The sequence below is a fragment of the Tyto alba genome, unplaced genomic scaffold (assembly GCF_018691265.1).
Source record: "Tyto alba isolate M040663 unplaced genomic scaffold, T.alba_DEE_v4.0 Super-Scaffold_21, whole genome shotgun sequence".
Classification (NCBI taxonomy): Eukaryota; Metazoa; Chordata; class Aves; order Strigiformes; family Tytonidae; genus Tyto; species Tyto alba.
This window is the reverse complement of record NW_024881295.1, coordinates 3,735,974-3,757,232: the sequence shown is the minus strand read 5'-3', so window position 1 is coordinate 3,757,232 and position 21,259 is coordinate 3,735,974. Positions and strand designations below refer to the sequence as shown.

At 42.4% G+C, this 21,259-nt stretch overlaps 1 protein-coding gene across 4 annotated transcripts in view; it reads left to right on the top strand.

Moving 5' to 3' along the window:
• The first annotated feature begins 246 nt into the window (after window positions 1–246).
• FAR2 (fatty acyl-CoA reductase 2) overlaps window positions 247–21,259 on the top strand; it is a 151,510-nt gene continuing 130,497 nt past the window's right edge. For 2 of the 4 annotated variants that reach the window (XM_042795139.1, XM_042795138.1), the window contains exon 1: window positions 950–994. The gene's annotated coding sequence lies outside the window, so the exon portion shown is untranslated. Of the gene's footprint in view, window positions 343–612; window positions 853–949; window positions 995–21,259 lie in introns of those variants that run through there. The other 2 variants (XM_032995023.2, XM_032995024.2) reach the window with 2 other exon arrangements.

Here is a 21,259-nt window from a genome sequence, read left to right as displayed (position 1 = left end):
GCCCGCCCCCCCCCCCATCTCACCACCCCCCCCATCTCACCCCCCCCCCCCTTCCGGCTGCCCGCCCCCCCCCCCCCCCCCCCCCCCCACCCCCCGGCTGCCCGCCCCCCCCCCGTCACACCCCAGCCCCCCGGTTGCCCGCCCCCCCCCTCCCGCACTCCCCCCCCCCCCGGCTGCCCGCTCCCGCCTGGCGCTGCCGCCCCCCCCCCCCCCCCCGTGGCAGGCGGCGGCGGGGGTAGGACGAGGGAAGGGACGGGGCTGGGCGAGGCGCCGTGAAGCCGCGGCCGCTCGCCCCGGGGAGCCCGGAGGCGGCGGTGCGGGCGGAGGAGCCGCGGCAGCCCGGTAAGGAGCGGAGCCCTGCGGGAGGGAGCCTTCGCTCGCCTCTCCTTGTGAATTCTTCCGAGGGCTGCCGCGGCGTGCCCGGGCACCCTGCGGCACCGCTCACGGCGGCGGGGGGGGGGGGGGGGAGGCAGGGCCGCGCAGGGAGCGGGCAGCGAAACGCGGCTTTGCCGCGCTGCTGCTGGGCGATGCCGGCAGCAGCGGGGATCGGGGAAGAAGGGGGGTCCTGAGGTGGGGGGGGGGACGGACACACACGGACTCCCCACCCGCCGTGTGTGCCTGGCGGCTCCCGCTGCAGAGCCCGCGCGGACCCGGGGCCGGGCGAGGCGGCGGGGAGGAGCCGGGCGCCGGCGGCCCGAGCTGGTGCGCATCGCCGGGCGGGCAGCCCCCCCCCCGGTACGGGCGGCCGCAGCCGCGCGGGGCGAGAGGCGGCGGAGGGGGAGGCAGAGCAGAGGCGCTGCCCCTCCCTCCCTCGGCCGGATATATAGTATCGGACCCAGAGGGGGAGGAGAGGTTTGTAATTTTTTTTTTTCTTTCTATTTATTTTTCCTCCTTTTCTTTGCCGGGAGTTGCTTGTGTGCTGGGGGGGGGTGGGGGTGGGGTGGGTGGGCAGCGGTTTGGAGACAGGAATTGGTCGGGAAAGCGGCAATTGAAGGTAACAACCCGCTGGGGGGATAGGGAAGGGGGAAGCAAAGCAAAGCAAAGCAAACAAGAAAAAACCGTGGGTGGGGGAGAGGAGGAGGAGGCGATGCTGTGGAGGGATGATGGCCAGGAAGGCGGCAGCCGGCCGGGGGCGGCGGGGCCGGGCCGGCTGCGCCCGCGGTGGCGGGAGGCTCCGGCGGGGCCGGGCCGCGCCGCGCAGGTACCGCGGCCCGGGGGCAAGCCCCGACCTGGGGGGGGGGGGCAAGGGGGAGCTTCGGCTTCTCCTTGGGAGGAGAGTGCAAGCCGAGGTGCAACCCTGTGAACGGGGAGAGGATGGGGGTGAGCGGCTCCTGCTCGGTTTCGCGGCAGGGTTTGCTCCAGCATCTTCAGTGCGATGCTATATATAAAAATATAGGAAGATCTAATAGAATTTATGGGGAGGTTTGCCTTTTTGTTTTCTCTGCTGTTTAGACCTATACTTTCTCCCCCCGTGCCCCAAAGAAGCGTAGTATTAGACAGATACAGAGCTTTCCTCGTGTGAGGAGGGCTCCCTGGTGCCGTTTTCGGTCTCTCGGTTGGGAGGGAGATCACTGGATACCCCTGCTGCCTGCCCACCCACCCACATGGCACCAACAAAGATTTAACCCGATTTTTTTACAGGATCCTGTGAGGATATCCTCGGTTTTCTAGAAACTAGAAACATGTGACCTTGTCTTGTCTTATTCAGTCCTTTACAGTAACGTTGTTACTCTGAACAATTTGCTTTTACATGTTTGCCTCGGAGCCTTTTAAGGGCATAACTAGAGAGACGAGTAAGTAATAACAGACCATTATCTTGCAGTGGGAAACAGTAAAACAAAATGGGAATTGCTTCAGCCACAAATATTGCACTATAAATTCAATTAAAAGGCTAGTTTTGCATCTTCATTCAGACTGAGATTTTGCTATCTGTGAAGGTCATTATTAATCTAGAAAAATGTACTCCAAACCCCATATCTGCTCTAATCCTGGTTCACTTGAATTTATATTAAAATAAGTGTAAAATGGAACTATTATATGATCCCAAAGGTGTAATAAGATGCATGACCTTTCAGAGTCTTTTAATACTAAAGCTCACATTGCCGTGGGCATGTTACTTTACAGTGTAACTTTTTGTGTGTGCTGGTGTTCTGGGAACCTTTATCTCCATTTGATAAGCTGATGGCAGTTCAGAGATCTACTACTGGAGTTTGTTTGCATTTGCATCTTCTGTATCAAAAGCATCATCACTTCCTGCTTACCTGTAATGTTCTTGAATAGGAAAGTGAAAGTTCTGTTAGTTCCTGTATAATGTACTCGTCTTCTCTTTAAACTGTCTAAATAGTTTAAACATTACACTGATAGTTGTTTTAGAGAAGTTGTAAAATCCCTGTTAGAATGTAGTGCTTTGGTCTCCAGATCTGTTGTATTCTTTCCCTCAGATAAACTAGTTTTGTAGAAAAAAGTTTTTAAAACATTTCCTCTGTGTTTTGGGGTCTTTGTCTAAGTTAAAGTCACCATAAACTTCGATACATAGGAGATGAGAATAGAAAATGGGGGGGGGGGGGGGGAAGAAAGAGATGCACTCGCTCAAAGATATCTGAATTAAACATGAAGCAGTAGCAGATTTAGGCCATCCTTTTACTTTATTTAGAGGATGTTCGAGGATTCATCTAATATTGTAACAAAGCTGCAAATTTCTCAGTTCTGCCAATTTGGGTTTCATTTCTAATCCCTACTAAGGCTTGTTTAGTTTAGTGGTGGGGAAATGTAGTTTTAAAACATCTTGAAGACCATGTAAGAAAATCCTGGGCAGATAAAACCTGTAGCATGTCAGCTGGGCAAAAAAAGAAGAATCTAGAGATAGTCTACCAGAAAAGTCATAGGGAATGGCCTGTTAACAGAGGCACAAAGTTTGGGGCTCTCCTATGGAGGTAGCTTTGACTGATAAACTTCCTGTGTTTTCCCCCAGATCAGTTCAGATCTAACTGACCTGGGTCCTGGGGGGTTGGATGGGTCCATCGGGGGTGCTGGCAGGGAGAACGTGGGTAATGACAAGGCAGAAGGGTTGTGTCAGGGAATATGGATAATACAACCAAAGACGTGGAGACTGCCATTTGGTCTGTGTGGTATGGGAGGGGAACACAGGTGAGTGGCCAGTGTCTTCAGAAATCGCTTGAATACTGATGATTTCAAGTCCTGTGGCAGAGTGTAGATCCTTGCTCCAAGGGGGCAAACTGCAGCATTAGACTGTCATTGTAAAAAAAACTTTTCCATTTTTTTTTCTGTATAGGAAGCTCCTAATTCTGATCAATTTGCCTTTTTTTTTTTTTCTCAATGATAAGTAGTTTTGATCTATATGAGGGACAGATCATGTAAATTCCAGACATAGGGAAGCAGAAAAAAAATACATGTTTTTAAACAGGGAAGGGAGGTAAGACCTTTGTTTTGTTTTTGTTTTTTTTTTTTTTTGGCGATACCAGAGATCTGAGTAGTTCATAGAAGCTGAAGGGCAGTGGAGAATAACTCAGTGAGGTTGGAGAATCTACTGATGGGTGCTTGACTCATCTGGATGCTATTGCTTATTATATTGTTTGGTTTTGATGTGTTTGTAGGAAAATGTTGGGGATAATTACTGTAGGGATAATGTTAGCATTATTACTATTAAAAATTATAATATTCTTATACTCTAAGGGACCTGGGTCCACAAAGGAGGCTTAAGAAATGAAAGCTGCAATGTTGCAATGCTCTTTAATTAGATTAACATTATCTGATTTATTAGTGATAGGTCATGGGAGGAGTTAGGCACCTTCATACCTAGAAAGAAGTATCACCTGAAGCACGTTCACTTCCCTGACTTGACAAGCTATTACACAAAGGGAGTCCTTCTTGGGGAGCTGATTGCCTGTATGTTCACCTATATGTGAAGCAGTGCTGGAGCTAACCAAGACTTGCCTCTCTGCAAGGCAAAGGGTGTGTGGTTCAGCAGTCATTTTAATTTGCCATAAACGTGGGCTCCTGCCAAAGGGTCAGCCTGCCTGCCTCACCTCTGGCTACGCATTCCCGATCTCTCGCCTCTGCTAGTATTACCACTTGTGGCCAAATGCAAATCTGCTCTTGTTCTTGCTATTGGCCTGGTTTTCAGTTGGATGAGTTCCTGGATCTGACTCAATGCATGACTAAAATGCACCAAGGAGTCTTTAGAGACGTGGGTTTGGTGGAAAAGTGGGGCAATCCTCATCACACTGCTTAGGAGTGTCATTTGGACCAGATTAACGTGATGATGGACCTGCAGCCTAACGAGCTCGTTCAGTGCTGTGTTAACACTTGTGCGTGGGGTTTGGCTCCTATCTGGCTAATTCGGAGTGAGGAGAGCCACCTGTCTGTCTCCAGTCACCTGTGTAGACATACCCTTCAAGGGCCTGATGAACCGAGTGAAAGATGAAACTTGGAGGGTGAAAAGTTGTTCTAAACACCTGTATTCTTGAAGGAGGTGAGGCTTTAATGTGGCATGCTAAAAAATTACCTCCCTGTGCTCTGATTTTAGGTTTGGGGTCAGTTCTGGCACTGACCTGGTTTATACCCTCACCACCACTCCTGTTGCTTCTAAGTCGGTCTATCCTGTATTTAAGTTGCAGACTACTTCAGCTACGGTCTCTGTTTTTTTTTCGCTCAGTGTTTGCATATGGCCTGTGCTGATAAAGCCCAGGTTTGGGGCACGAGTTCTTTGTTCTTGTGATGATATTGACAACAATAATTTCTCAGCCTGGGATGGTCAGAGCCATAAGGAGCAGTCGAGGAGGGGCATTTCCCCACTTTGCTCTGTCTTGTGAGGTCTCTTGGACTTCTGCGAATCAATCCCTGCGGACTGCTGTGTATGTGTAGGGCCACCGTGGGGTCACCATGCGCTTGTAGCAGCTCAGCCCTCTTTATATGCAGCCATGTCTGGCAAAAGCTCATTTTCATTTGTTATCACAGCAAAGAGTGTACTACTTTGTCTTTTATTACATTTTTTTTCCATTCAATTCTTGAGCGGTAAGCCTATAAGTAATTTTTAACACCATTTGAGGTAGACGTTTAGTCTGTTGTGGTTGTTTTGGTGTTTTGTTTTGTTTTGGTTTTTTTTTCCCAATTCTCATCTAAATAATGCTTTCAGGCTTTCTTTAGAAAATGTAGTTGTCTTTGAGTGATGTACAGTATTAAAATTACAGCTAATTAGGTCTTTATGCAGTGAAATAGTCAATAGTAGGATCTTGTGTATAGGCATATAATTAATGTTCTAGTGGTAATTACTAAAAATTGGAAATCCCCTCTCCCTCAAATCTATGGGTACATTTGTTTTTGTTAAAGCATGAGGCATATTGAAGGTTTGGCAAAAATACCTGTAATTCTACGATAATTGTGTTCAGTTCTAAGCTTATATTAGCTGTCTTCTTGCAAGAGTTGCTTGTATGTGTGTTTTTTCTTTGTGCGTACCTGTGCTTAGACAGTTTCAAGTGACTGGAAATTGCATAGGGCTCTGTTCTTCTACCCATGCTTACAGAAAAAGATACCTTGTGCCACAAAAATACATTATTGTGTTTTCTCCTTCCTGAAAGTAATTGTGGAGCAGCTGTGCTCACGAGAGATGCATATTATAGGTTTTCCTCATACTTCATTTAATTTTTAACCTGTTATGCCATCATCCATCCCCTGCATCTGCTTTGAGAAGCAGTAAGTTGTCCTGTGGGGTTAACAGAACAAACACAAGGCTTAGTGGCTGGTTAGTATATGCAAGAATGGCAGGACTGGTCACAAACCTGGATGCTTATAATTTAATTTCTAAAGCTGTCTTTCAGCCTTGCCTTATCCAAGCCCAGGTCCAGGTTTTATTGTGCCCAAAGGTGAGAGGCAGTTTTACCATGGGGTGTTCTCTGGAAGTAGATGTAGGTTTTTGGTTCCAGGTTTGAATGGCTTGTGTCCACCTTCATAGCAAACTCAGTTTTCACTACTGTTTCTGCAATGCTGTATAATGTTGGGGCCAGCTGGATTGACAATTCCTTTTTTGTTTGTTTGTTTGTTTTTTTTGTTTGTTTGTTTTACCTTCCAGAAAGCAACCATAAACCCCATTGATTGAAGGAAATAAAGGTTCTCTGATTTCATGTAAAGAATATGGACTGATTTTGCTGTAGATGGTTCGGGAGGGCCTTTTCTTATTCAGGGGGTACTAAATATAAATACACTGTGGTGTCACAACCCTTTCTAGAATATTCCTTCAGAAGCTACCTTGATACTGCGAGTGAAATTATGAAAATGTAAATTGATTTTGTAAACAATGCTATAGATAAACAATAAGGAAAAGATTCTTAAAAAGCTACACATTTATACTGTTTAAAGAAATGGAAGACAAGAATAAGTGCTGTGTTGACAGTGAGTCAATCAGACTTGTTTCTGAGGAAAATCTGAAAAGCAGAAATGCTATGTAGAAAAGGCACTGGCCCTTTTCAGGAACGTAAATCCTACAATACACCTTAGTAAATCCGAAAAATGAGATTCTTAATTTATTCTCAAAATGTATGGGTATTAACAGAGCACAGCAGTATTCTAAAAGGTTCTTTGAGATGGGTGTACTGTGGAGTTAACAGTGGGCTTTATGGATGGGTTTGATAGTAGCCAGAGGTGGTACTATTCCATGATTCATTGGTGATATATGAAATTGCCTGAGTCATCTTTATAGGTGCACTGTGATATCTCCAAAGAGAGTTACAACTGACTTTAAGTAGTGGTGTGCTACAGCTGATGCTGTATGCAGAAAACAATAGCCTGAAGTAGAGGGTCTTTGCTCCCTAAGCACAAGTGACAGTAACTTGGAGAAGGTTGTAGCTGCCGCAGTCACTACTGTTTTGGCCAAACACACAACACTCAGTTGTTACTGCTCTCATTGGCATGTGAAATACTTTTTTTTTGCCTGCTCTCTCTGTTTTGAGATGCAATGTGAATAATTATGTTTCTCTGATCTTTGCTCCCCATTGCAGTATCTCTCTCTGACTCATGACACAAGGTTAATCAGGATTTCTGAAAGTTTGTTTGGTTATGCAGAGTTGAAGCATCTGAGGTTCCTCCTTCATTGCCAGGACTTTCAGAAACAAGAGCTAGTGCTTTCGGCAGAGGTCTGTACTGGAAGGCAGGTGTTTGCACCTGGATTCAGCACCGGAGCATTCAGTGATGCTCTCACTCTTAGATACCCTCCTCTGGTGTGCTCACAAGTAACATGTTCAGAAGCAAAGTGGTCACGATCGGAGGTGGATAACTGCAGTGCTAGATGCCAAAACCAGGAGCTCTGCCCACGCTGTTCCTGGTTGGGACCAGCTAACGCAGAGGTGGTTTTGTGGCTTCTGGCCAATGACTACCCGGCTGGTTAGCCGGTGTCGGTGGCTTGCGATGGGCTGGGCTGGGCTTCTGCAGCCAGGCAGAAGCGGTCTGGAGCTGGGATGAAAAACATGAGTGAGCGAGCTTTGCCGGTCCTATCCTGACTGTGTGGCAGCCAGTGAGGTTGGCTGCTGCTGGCTTTGTCAAGTGAGGCAAGGAAAGAAGAGGAGGGGAACCGCTTTCTCCGCCAGTATCCTGGGGAGCTGCTAGGACGGTTGGAGCCAGGGACTGCCGCAAATCTTTTCAAAACCATCTGCTTTTACCACCTGTCATTGCTTATTCATAAGCATGCAGTCCTACTGGGTATTAGTATTAAAAAATCTTTCTCTTTAAGTATAAAAATAAATAGTTTTTTTCTGAAATTCCCCCATTATATGCCCACAGCTCAAGTAAGGGACTCTATGGGGGTGGGGGGGGCGAGAGAGAGAGAAAAGGACTTGCCTGCCCAACACAAACCACTTATGTTGTACACGCTCACAGTGCTTTCAATGGGACTTATTTTTATTATCAGCTGGTCTGAAATGGATGGCGTGATTCTGTTTAAACTTAATTTTAAGGACAATTTTGAGGGTGAAATTTCATTACAGATGGGGCCCTTAGCAAAACTTCTGTTGCATGCACTGACATCAGCTTATTCATTGATTTTAGCTTTAAGTCAAGGGAAACATCACAGTCTAGGACTGCTTCTAGATTTCCTTTGGCTATTGAATTGAATGTCATTGCTGTAAAGCACCCAGCTCCTTTGTTCGACAAAAAATTTACGAAGGCACTGAGACTGTTGGTCCCCAGGCCATTAACAAGGCACCCAAACTCTCACGTATTCACTTTTTTAAATTGAATGTGACAGCTAGAATTATACCCTTAGTTAACCCTCGCTTCATACAACTGCAACGTCAGTGCTTTACTTCTTTCTGATCCTGCAGACTGCAAAGAAACAATTTGCTTGTTTTTTTTTTTTGCCAGATATGTTTATGCAAACCTGGAGCTCTGATGGCCATGTAGTATAACGTTGCATGCAGTAAATTCCACTTTATTCCTGTGACTGCTGCTGGAACTTCTGAGCCTAGCTCTTTATGTGCCCTATGATCCTTTCTTCAGCAACATGCATTATTGCTTTGATGTGGTTCTGCTTGTACTTCCTTATAGAGCCCTTCAGTTTGCCATCTGTGGAAAGAAATTAAATCCCAGATCAAGACGTTACAGACATTGAAAGTCTTCTACCAGTGACATCCTTCAAGCCCCCATTGCTGCTTATCTGTATTAGATACTCCAGAGCAAAGTGACTAAGCTAATACACTTGTAGTATGGAACAAAATGCCAGTGATCCCCTCTGCATTTTAATTTTGTGCATTTGTTTGCAATTGACAAAAACTTCATGATGCTTTGTAGAGAGGAGAGGGCAAGGATCCCAGAGGTACCAGGGTGTTTATGCCATGCTCTGTTGTATATATCAAAACAGCCATCAAATTTTGCACCTAGATGCAGTAATCAAACCTGCCAACTCAGTGGAAAGCTTTTGGGGTTCTGCAGATAATGAGTAACTTCTGCCATAACACTGTCTAGCTGTACTTTTAACTTTTCTTCATTTTTATGTTTATGTTCAGTGACTGCTGCCTTGTCCTGTGTATCCTCAAAGCAGCCTATGGATTTCTACTGGACTTGAAATCGAAGTTTCAGGGCACCTGAAACCATATATTGATTTGATGAGAAATGTTTGATCTTGATGCATTTCTTGGTATTTTTTCATCTCCCCTATTTCCTAGTCACCGTGTTCTCTTCCAGGTATTATGTTTTGTTCCTTTGGCTAGTTCTGCCATCACTAAGCTGACAGAGGAGATCAAGGCTCTAACTGTGTACTACTTAAAGACTGATTTCACGCCTGAGATGTATACTTCACCTTAATTTTGGCCTATCATTAACCCTTCGTTACTATGTAGTGTCAGGCAAATGGCTAGTGGTGTACTAATCCCTGTGGCTCAAAAAATAATTTAACTCATCTCCGCCATATTCTGAAGCTGTCTTGTATTTACTCTGACATTAGAGCTTTGCAGGCACCTGGCTCAAATGCTAAGTGCTGCCGTTTGCTGCAGGATCCAAGTCTGTTGAAGAGGAGATGTTCGGTTCCTGGTACGGAACTGAGCCCATTCGTGGGGCATCATGTGTTTTGGTCCAGCATTTTTTTTTTCTGCTGAATATTTGTATTGAACCATATATAACTGCAATGCTGGCCATTTATCTGCAGAGAGTAACACTGAATTCTCTACCAATGGAAAGTCTGTTGCTTTGTCTAGCTCAGGGGTTTTCAAGAACTGATTAGGCATTGCTTACTGCTGACAAACTCGCCCACAGAGAATTTCCAGCAAGCAAGTCAGGAATCAGATGAAACTATATGCTTCCAAGATGATGTGATAACATCCTGTATTTAAAGATGAGGTCTCAGGACTCTACCAACAGTGTAATACTGTCGAACCAACTGCATATGCAAAACTAAAGTCTGATCTGACAGCAGGTCAATCACAGCATACAGATGTATTAGCTGCTCATACTACACCACTTGGAGGGGGGGGTGTCTTAATTCTCAGTTTCCTCTCAGAAACCTTTTGCCTGTTAATGGTACAATTACTGCAGCTTTGTCCTTCAAGTAATAAATGGTTGGTATTTCAATAGCCACCTTTCTGCTGATAAATCATAAATGGGCTGAAGTTGCATTAATACTGAACACATTTCTGTTGTCTTTTTCTGAAAGGCTAGACTTCCCTCAGACCAGGATGGTAACATATGTAGGAGGACAGGTTGCTTTGTGACTGCCTCTGCTTTGCTCTTGAAGTTAAATGATTTTGAACTTCCAGTCTTAAAGGTTATAGGCTGGCACGTCTAACTATCAGTATTTCACCTTAAAAACTGGATAGTCATGTTGAAAAATGAAACAATAATATGCAATGCCAGTTTCCATCGCTGACCATAGATTGAATTCTTGAAGATGGGGAGGTTCTTGCCTTCTGAAGCAACACAATCTGTATTTATCAAAAGCCACTCTGCTTGTCACTAACATTTAATTTCCATGGCAACCTAAGTAACTCTTCTGGGAGATGAAGTAAGGTGATCCAGAGCCCTTCACAGGAACTTGTCTCTGATCTAAGGTTCACGTGTGCAAAATGTTAAAACAGTCACAATACTGTAAAAGTAAAGCTATCTTTCATTAAATGACAGGGTGCCTTCAAAGAGAGTAGTTCTTATTTTCCACATACGCCTACACCTAATGTGACTAATGTGATTGTGACTGTGAGCCCTTAAAGTGCTATACAAATAAAAAAGGGAATTATAGAAGAAGGTCTCGTAGCACTCCTAGGTATATAGCAGGAAATTTGTATCTTGTCTAGTGGGTAACAAGAGTAAGCTGAATTTATTGTGTTTGGAAGTAATTGGGACAATAGAATTATTTTCATGTGGTGCATGCAAGTCCTTGTATGTATTTTTACTCTAAACGTGGTTTTTTTTCAGTGTATTGTCTATATTTTCACTCTAGAGTAGCACTGGCAGCATTTGGTGCTTTGCTCCATGTAGCTTTGTATAAATATCACCCTGTACTGCTGATTTATAAAATAAAATGGGCACCTCCTTACACTCCTATTTTCTTTTTTTGTCTGTCTTTGAAATTCTTATCTGCTATGTGCAACCTTATATCCTGTCCATGCAAAATATAGTGTCCAAAATACCCTGTCTAGGATATTTTTAATATAAACTGCTCGTAATTTCCAGTAGCAGTTTCCTTTAAATTAAATATAGAATTTTCACTAGGTGGTGTGTCCCATAGGTAGTTAGTTTTATATTCTGTACAGCATTGCGCAAAAATCTTACCAAACCAGAACTTTCCACTTGCACCAATAGAAGTATTGCATCTATTTGACACTTGTTTTGAGGGTTTACGAAGATTCAAACCAAGAAAATACATTAAGGATGAGTATCAATCTGTGATGAAAAGGTCATACTTCATTGCTTTGTCTTTTTATAATGTCATGTTACTTTATGGAAACTTACCTTCTTTAAAAAGAAAAATCTGGAAAAATAAGATAAATTATATCAACTTTTTTTTTTTTTTTTTTTGTGTGCTATTCATAGGCTGTAAATCTACAACTGTAGAAGCCACATTTCTGTGTTGAGCATTTCATGTCTTTAATATATTGCAAATAACTATCTGGTGTACTGTTAGCAAGGGAACATATGCTCTGATGTCTTAGGATAAACATAAAAATTATACTAATATATCTCTACCAGAACTGCATGACATGAGAACAAAATATGCTGGACCGCATGTGAAATATGGACTGGAGATAGGGATTGTTAGATTGATTGAAAATTGCATGGATATCCAGGTTTGAAGGGTAGTCTTCAATAGCTCACTGTCTCATTAGAGACAAATACCAAGTAGCTTGTGAAGGATTGGGCCAGTAGTGTTATATCTCTGTTAATTACCTAGGTGGTGAGTCAGAATGCACCCTGAGAAAAGTCATATAGCATCTTAAATTGGCAGGAGAGAGAGTTTAATACACCAAGTGGTAGAAATTCAGTTCAGCTGGGCCTTGAGAAACACGAGCTTTGGGCCAAGGGAAACCTCCTGAAGTTCAGTGAGAATAATCATGAAGTTCTGTGCCTGTGTGGACCAACTGCAGCAGCACGGGCTGGGAAACAACTGGCTAAACAGAACATCTGTGGGAAAGCAATGGGATATTATGGTTGCTGCCAAGTTGAAAATGAGCCAGTGATGCATTTTCACTGCAAATAAAGCAAACAGCATAGTGGTCTACAATTAAAAGTATGGCCAACACATTAGGGGAGGTTGTTATCCTCTTCAGCACTGTGGTTCTCCTGTCAGTTTTGAGGTTCCTCAACTGAAAAGGACAGTGTTCAAAAAATGGAGAGAAGATATGAGAGAAGATGCAACAGAAGACTACCGAGGTGATTTGAACCATGGGACCCATAAACTGTGAGGAAAGGTTGAGGGAGTTGGGCTGGTTTAGTCTGGCCAAAAAAAAAAGGCTAAGGGGAAATCTCAGAGAGGCCTGTAACTGCTTGAAGAGGAGTTACAATGACTACGGAACTGAACTCTTATTAGTGACAGATCATAACAACAAGGGACAGCTGTCACAAGTTAGAGCTTTAGAAGTTCAGACGGGCCATTAGGAAAAATGTTTTTCACCAGGGAGTAGCAACAGGACTTTGAACACATCACCCAGAGAGGTGGTGGAATCTTTCCTTGGAGATTTTCAAGACTCAGCTGGACCAAGCTGTGGATGACCTGATCCAGCATCGATGAGAGTTCCTCTTCAAGCAGGGAGCTGAACTGGTGATTGCAGGGGTTCCTTTCCAACCAGCTTTTATGTGATTCTAACTTCAAAGAAGTTAGAGTCTGCCCAGGACAGCAGGGCTGTGCAATGAGGAGGAAGAATTTTTGTATGTCCACAGTGGTGGATCTGGAATGGTGGACAATGGAAGCCCCTCTTCTACAAGGATTTTCTTCTCACCATCAGCTTGAGTTGTTTCCATGTACAAGGCATCCTTAACTCCATATGATGTTATATGGGTTTATATTGCTTATCCATTTTCAAATTTTCTGCTCTTTTGATATGCCTTTGGGAAAATCACAATGTTCATGTGATCATAGGAATCCAAGTAATTCGTATTTCAGTTGAATTAAGATTATTTATTACGAATTACATCTATTTTAGCCATTCCTTCTCTCTTCCTAGTTGTGCCAGGAGCTGTAGAAATGTATAGAAACCTATTGTTCAAACTAATTTGTCAAAAATAAGAAAGAGAGGAAGAGATATGGGAAAACCAGCTGTCAGGATCATAATAGATTTGTTTTCACAGATCAGTGTTGATGATTGTTTGTTTGTTTACAATTGAGTTGATTCCTTCTTTTAAATCTGGCGGTGGTTGTGAGCACTGCAAGATTTAATTGAAGGAACCAACTCATGGAAAGGGGAAAAAATAGTTAACTAAAATCCAGGATAACTGGGAGTATGATTTTATCAGTAATCAAGGGTAGGAGTGAAGATAGGCAGAATGGGGTCAACCTTTGCACAAGAAAGAAAGAAACACCCAAAGTCCCAGTTCGCCAAACCCACAGCCAGAATCCCAGTGCCAGAAGCCTGTGTGTGGGAATGACACAGAGCGTGCCCTGGGCACCAGCCCTCCCTGGGGGCCTGGCCAGGGAAAGGTATTGCAGTCATATGTTGGCCATCCTGTGTAGTTTTCTGACTTGCAGATTAACACCAATGCCAGCTGCATCAGGGGCAGGGCCATGCAAATGTGGCTATATTACTTCAGGGCTGATTCCAGTCCCAAACAAGTTTTCTTTCTTTCACTTAATGCCTGAGCCAAGAGACACTTCAGACCTGACATTGTTGGAAGCCAAACCAGTTTAAGGGGTATCAGATCTCACTGAGGTTGCTCATGATTATGTAGAGAACAGGAAAACCCAAAAAACAACCCAAAATGTCTTATGTTCTGAAACCAGGAGGAGTTGGCTTGGGAAAGCCTAGATTTAAACTCCTGAAGTTAGATGATATAAGCTGATTCAAGGAGCAACACTCAAGTACCTAAAGCAAACAAAACCTTACTTAGTGTGCTGTCATGGTCTTTCATTTCCTTTTTCAGTGTGTTTCTATGAAATACTTTTCCAAACTATGCCTATGTAGTTAAAATAGGTATTACTGTTGATTCACGGTACCTTTTTCTGCTAGACTGCTATGCCATAAAAAATAATGATATGTAGAAATAATGCTCTGAGCAGACGTGAATTTCCTTCCTCTGGTTGGTATTGCTATAGCAACACTTCCCTCCAAAACATGACTGTAATTACAAAAGTTGCTATTGATCTTGTATGTGATATATTTTATCTGTATTTAGCAATGAACACCTTAATGTCAAATGAAATTAATACTTGCTTCCCCTATTCATCCCCCACCAAACCTTGATTTTAATTTCAGCAAAATAATTTTATTTTTAGGAAATTTCCTTTTTCAATTTTTCAGAAAGTCATTGCTAGATGCGAACACAGTTTTTCACTCTCAGGATTTAATATGTTTGTTGCAGCTTAGTTTAAGCATCAGCACTCACTGTGGCAGTTTTACTGGAAAGATTATTGGTAGGAATGTCTCTGCCTCTGCTGGATAAATTTTCACAAGGGGATAATTAGAAGCCAGTCTAGATCTCTGAGGAGACAAATGTGAAAAAAATGAAATTATTTATATGTGGAATATCTTGAAAATATATTTCAAAGAAAATATGTTCCTGTCAAACATTCCTTGTGTAAACTTAAATCTCATTATTCATGTAATAGGAGGATGTGTATGTTCAGATTTGTTTTCAGTCCAGAAGTGGAAGCAGCAACCAGGGAGCGTGTGCACAAGAGCTGTCTAAATAGAGGGTGTGGGAAGCAAATCAGCACCAAGAGATTAGATTTGTTCTGGTGATCTTCACTGGGGATTCCAGATGTTCTTATTTAGGGCGAGGCAGTGGTAACTTTGCTGAGAAATGTCTGTTTTCTCGTGGGCTTCGGCATTGCAGTGGCAATACAAACAGCGCAATGAAACACCCCGCTCTGAAGACTGCATTACTCAGCTCCAGGTTTCAGCTGAAGGGTGCCACAGCGGCGTGCTGGCTCCTGTGGGTGCTGCCTCGCTGCAGCATCTGCAGCCCCCCGGGGCCAGTGCTAGCCCAAAAGCAGCTTTGCAGCTTTCCCCTGCAGTCTGAGTCAAGAGCCTTCTGCCAGCTGGGGAGTTTCCATACTACAAGGCATGAGAACAAGAGGGGATGAGGGGCAAAATGCAGAAGGTCTCCAGTTGTTTTGTATTGACCCACACGTCATCAGCCTTTCGTGGGGGCTGGTAAGATCAACCAGCAGAATTCAGGCTCTTCCACAATGTGGTCTGGGTCTTGGGGGGCTTTAATAGCTTGGGGCTGCGTCCGGTCTGGCACTACATCCAGGCAAGTGTTTTCAGCTGTTTTAAATTCCACTCTGTGCTTTTGGACTGGGTTTTATTTGAAAGATTCAGGGCTTCTGAGCTGGGATGGGGATACAGTTTACTGAAGGATCTTTGTCTACATAGTAAAGGTAAGAACAAGTGTTCCTGCACCCCTGTACAAAAGTGACACTGTTAATATGATCCCACCCACCCTCTTGCTTTTTAACAAGTATCTGAGAACACACTCATCTAAACCTGAGGATAGAACTTTGCTGCTCCTCTCCTGAAACTGCCCCTGCAGAAGAGCCCCAGTAATACCTATCTCTCCATGTGCTTAGCGTCCTAGACCATAAGGAAAAAAGAGACTGTTGTTACACCATAAAAACATGTCGAGTAGAAGTAAAATCACTTGTGTCTCTGGAGAGAATGAGGGGGAGTGCAGCATGCGGCTAACGCTCTATCATCAGGGAGCATCACATTGCACAGATGGTTTTGGGAACCTGAAAACGTTTAAAAAGAAGGTAGTTGCTGTGTGATTAGCAGCAGCACAGTGTGGACATCTGAGAGTTCTCAGAAACACATTGATGTCTCCAGATCTTGCAGTTAAGCTGTTTACAAGCTAGTTACCATAGGCGTCTGCGTGGACTTTATAAATATAACAAGCATACAGCCTGCTCCATATTTGGAGCACTGTTCATAATGGGAATTTTATATAAACACTGGAATGTGATTACAAAGTATAACATGGCATTTGTAGGCACAACTTTTTATGTGCAAAAACATACCTGAAAGTGGGTCCAAAAGCAGTGAGTCGCCTATCACATAGGTCTGTCACATCTCGTGCTTTACGTGTAAGGCTGGCTGTTGGTCTCCCCTCCCTAAAATTCTGTATTTGTGGATGGCTTCTTTCCGGCTCCAGGCTACACCTGATGGCGAGAGTTGGTGGAGCTGGAGAGGCATCATTACACAGGACTGTGCTGCAAGCCAGGTTTTGCCTCCCAGCATAGCCGACCTGTATGCTGTCGGGCACAGGATGCTCACATGTGCCACAGGACCCTGATGTATCGCATCTTTTCTCTGTGCTAGTGCAGAGTCTGTCTTTCACATTGGTGTTGGAATAGCCTAGATCACGTCACGCAGTATTTTGTTATTAATTTTAGGAGTAATAGATTAGATCTGCAGTGGAAGTTCAGTAGAATGAATGATCTGCATTGGTTTATGGTAACTGAAGATTTTTTGTTTACTTTTTTTCATGTGGTTAAAAAAGGTGTTTAAGAAAACTACAGTTGCAGAGAACTCGATAACCAGGATACAGAAATCTTTTTTGTGCAACAGTGCAGGATGATTTAGGGAAACAAGCAAGTGTCAATGTTTGTTCTGATTTCCTACTAGAGAATACAGTATTTCTGACTTTAAAATCATGACTATAGCAATGTTCTTTCAAAGCCCTGAGCTCATACTTCAATAGATAGGGCTGTATATGTAACTTTTGCTCTGCTCACCACATTTCTTGGTCATGAATTTTGACCTTGTCAATTGGATTGTTGTCATAACTGCTAAGCAACAGCAAAAATCCAAACCACAAAGCATTATTATCAGCTCTTTGCAATTCTATGGCTTCCTACCATGAAATGGAGTCGGTCTGCACACTGCAAGTGCAGTGAACTGCAGAAACACAATTTGGCAAAGTTTGGAGGCAAAGCTTTCATCGATTTTCTTTGTTACACTGTCTTATTAAATCTCCTAATTGTGAAGGCAGTCAGCGTGGTTTCATGAGCCAGAATAATTCAAAAGCTCAGTAAACAGAGTGTACTGTCCTACCTGGTAGTCAAATGGATAGATTCAGTGCCCCAAAACGGCCTTGCATTTCCTCCAAATGCCAGTAGGTAATAGCTCCTGAATGCTGCAAACTGTAAGGGAAATGCATTACACTGCCAGATGCGACTTACTAAAGTGACTCAAGGAAATGGTTTTCAATCAGGTATTAAACTTGTCAACTGTACTAGTTCAGGGGTTTTTAAAGTTGTTGAAAATGCTTAATTTTCCAGCTTAAGGAAGTATATCAAATACTGCATAGATACAACTGGGTAAGAAACTATCACTTTTCTTTTTAGATTTGCCCACCAAAACTTTTGCTTTGTTTAATGAAGCCTATAAACTGAGCATATGAGTTGGGAGCATATAACCTTGGAACCCTTCTGTGTCAGAACAGACATTCTGATTTAGCTTCAGGGGTGATTCTCCTTGGATTCTGTTGTCCTCAAATGGCACTAGTTTTGCCAGGCATGGCTATTGAGGAAACATAAATCGTGTCCTCAGAAACCATGAGAAAGTACTGAATAAGAAAACAATATGACAGATGAGCAAATCTGTTTGAATTCATGATCTTTAGTCTTCTCAGCACAGTAATTGAGGCTACAGAAGCCGAATTCACATGTAAGCAGTGAGTCCAGGAACCAGCTCTTCAACAAAAATTCTACTTCAAGTATTGTTCTGATATTGATAAGGACAGGAATATTATAATATGGGTGTAGTAAGAGGTACTCTGCTATCGCTAAAACCAATATATATTGTGATAGATGATGTCTACTGGTTCTTAAATACTGTAAAACTTTCTCCATGCATAAGCTGGCAAAATTTATTATTTATTATTATTATTATTTACTAGAGGGAAGAAGCCATTTAAATCACATAGCAATTAATTTATTGCAAAAATTATAATGCTATGGGTATAAAACTTGCCAGAAAATGTAGCTTATTTTATCTTCTGGGTTATTTTTGTTGCAAAATACAATCACAGACAAAAAGAGCATGACAAGGGACGGCTGGATGCTGCATAGTTTTCATTTTGATCTTCCTGGTTTGGTTTAGGGAAGCTTAAGCACCTTGCTTCCTTTGAGCACAGTGTACTTTGCCTTGTTGGTGTTAGCTCAAAGCTGATACTATAAATAACACTGAAATTTTGGTGGAATGCTGTCAAGTGCTCTTTTGCACCCTAGTCTTTGGTTTCTTATATGTTAGAAGTAAAAAGGGATGGGAAGAGCTAGTTGTTGCCAGCTGGTTCGTGGATGAGCAAGAATCATATCAGTCTTCTTACAGCCCCTTGTTTTCCTCAGTTTTCATTTTGAGCTTGTCTTTTGAATGTTGCCAAGGACGGAAAGGGAAATTTAACAAGTTTTACTCAGCCTCATGCAACAATCATCTGTAGACTTCAGATTTAAGAAGTATAGGTCTAAACACCTTTAGCAAATTTGATCTGGGTAATTAACATTTCAAACCAGATTAACTTTATGTGGCTTCTAGTGTGAGATTGTAGACATTGGGAAATTTTATTTTCTAATAAACACCATTTAACTGCTTCTGATTTCATCTTAATGAATCTTACAGCTCCTAGAATCATGTTTCTACACAGTCATGGTGAACTTTGAAGTTAAGATTTGGCAATCCTGTATATAAGCATCTCCTGATGAGTTTGTTTTGTTGTTTTTTATTTTCTTGAGAAGGAAATGTTTATTGTCTCTGTTCCAAGAACTTCCACATCTAATATGTAGTCTTTTGATTTACAAAACAATTTATTTGCATTTTCTTTTTCATTACAAAAAATATCATTGAGTGTAATGGTTTATACTTTCAAATTTTGTACTGGCATGTAGTGATGCAGTCTTTGTTTTGACTATTTGCCACAGCCTAAGTGAAATGAAATGTTTTGGAACATCTTGATTTTGCTGTCTGACAAGTTTCCTCCAAGAGAAAGCAGACATGCGTTCATCAGCAGTAAAAGAAAGGACTAAAGGGGGGGAATGCGCAACAGCAACCACTTAGGGTGTCAGTGTTGTTTTTTCATGCAGACTTGGGCAGGTACTTGTGGTCTATATCTCATTGAAAAGTGCAAAGATGCTGAAGTTCATTCAAAGCGCAAATTATCATAGGAGTTAAAGACAGCATTCTATTTTATTTATTAATATTTTATGTTTAAGCATCTTGGACTTTTGAATATTCTGTGTCTTCTGTCTACACCTGTGATTCATAGTTGGATAAAGTCCTATTGTCTGAACAGGTACATATGGTTCTAAATCTCTTTGAACTGAAAACCTTTTAGAACTTTATAATTTCTTTCCACTTGAAAGATGTGCTTCAGATACTGTCCTGAACAGGAACACTTTCCAAAATCATGGATTTAGTGAGATATTCCTTGCTGTGTTATGGCATGTGTATGTCCTTGTAATTCTCTTATTACCTCATCCATTCTGAAAGTTTAGCAATGGTTGGTTTTTCAGATACGAGGCCAATGAAATGAAACCAATTTGTAGTTTGTGTAGTCAAGCAAAGAGAAAGTATGTGCCAAAAATGAGTGTTATGAAATTTCTCTATAATTGTTTTGAAGAGGTTTCCTAGCAACAGAGTCCTTTCTATAATGATTTTTTTAAAACACCTCATGCTCATAGAAAGCGTAAAAGATTATACTCTAGCATGGATTCCAGATGTAAGACATTCAGGTGCATTATTTCCTTTAAAAGAAATGAGTGCCGAAAATAATATTTGAAGTGGAAAGCCATCCTAACAGTTAGTTATGGAGAATTTGCAGCAGTTATGTATAATGTCACTTGTCTTAAAGGTGATTTGCAGTCTGCCCAGAAATAATTAAAGGACATCCATGTCTAGGAGAAAGAAGATATTACCAAGCTGGCTAAGGGATGCTATGGTTTTGGTGCAGTAGCTGAACCTGTGGGAATTCAGGACTGCTCTAACCATAGATCACCAGCACACGTTTCAACAGACCTAGGGCTTTATCCCCATATGAACTGCCTTTCTTTATTTTTTTTTTATCCTCATCTTTTGCTTGTGTCAGCTTTTATTAGTGCTAAGCTTGGAAGTACATGCTAGACATGGAAATATCCTTCCACTTCATGCCCCAAGGTCTTCACCAGCCTTCCTGAGATAAGTTTGCTGCTGCTCACCACCCCTTTACTTCTGCTGTGTTCTTCCAGTGGAAAAAGAGCTAACCTGTTGGTGAATTTTTTCTTATTTGGTTTGGTTTGACTCTAATATTAAAGTGGCATGCTGTTTTGTAGGGTACATTCTATAGCACGCTTTAATTAATTAGAGTGCTGGATTTGTTAACCTGACAGGAAGTTTGGAAGAATTCTCAAAAAAAAAAAAAAACTTTAAAGGAAATATATATGCATAATTTCTTGTACTTTAATTGTGGTCAACAATGTGCCTAAATAAAACCACAAAACAAAACCTGTGTTTCACTCTAGGAAGTATACACACTATACCCTAAAATTCAGAAAACAGTTTCATTAACTACAAAATTTTATGTCTTGGGTGAGTCTCTGGTGAACCACTGACTCTCCTGTGTTGAATTGTGGCTGAGCTAATAGCCACTCCACTGTCCTTGCTAACTTGCAATTAAGCCTCGTTTCAGATGCGGTTTGCTTTTTTGGTTTTTGTTTCTTGGGTTGTTTTTTTTTTTTGTTTTTTTGTTTTTTTTTTTTTAGCTTGCCAAGCAGTGCATTAATGCAAAACCACTTTTATCCCAGTCTTTTACATGTGCACGCAAAACATGCTTCCGTGTGATTGAGTCAAACAGATGCCTGACAGCAGAGAGGAGTTCTGCACTGTGCTTGTTGAGTTAGTAAATTGTGGGTGCCACAGACAAAGTTGTGGAATGGGTGTTAACAGCACCCAGCTTCGACTGAGCATTTCCCTCCAAGGCAGAAGTCAAGGGACTGCGAGAGGATGCCTCCCAGTCGATCAGAGCCCTGAGAATCCTAACAGAGACCGAGTTGCTCTTCTCCTAGGTCTCTGCAGACCTTTGCAGCTATTTCTGGATATGGGTCCGAGACGAGAGAGGAACTGGGAGGAACGAGAGCATCAGT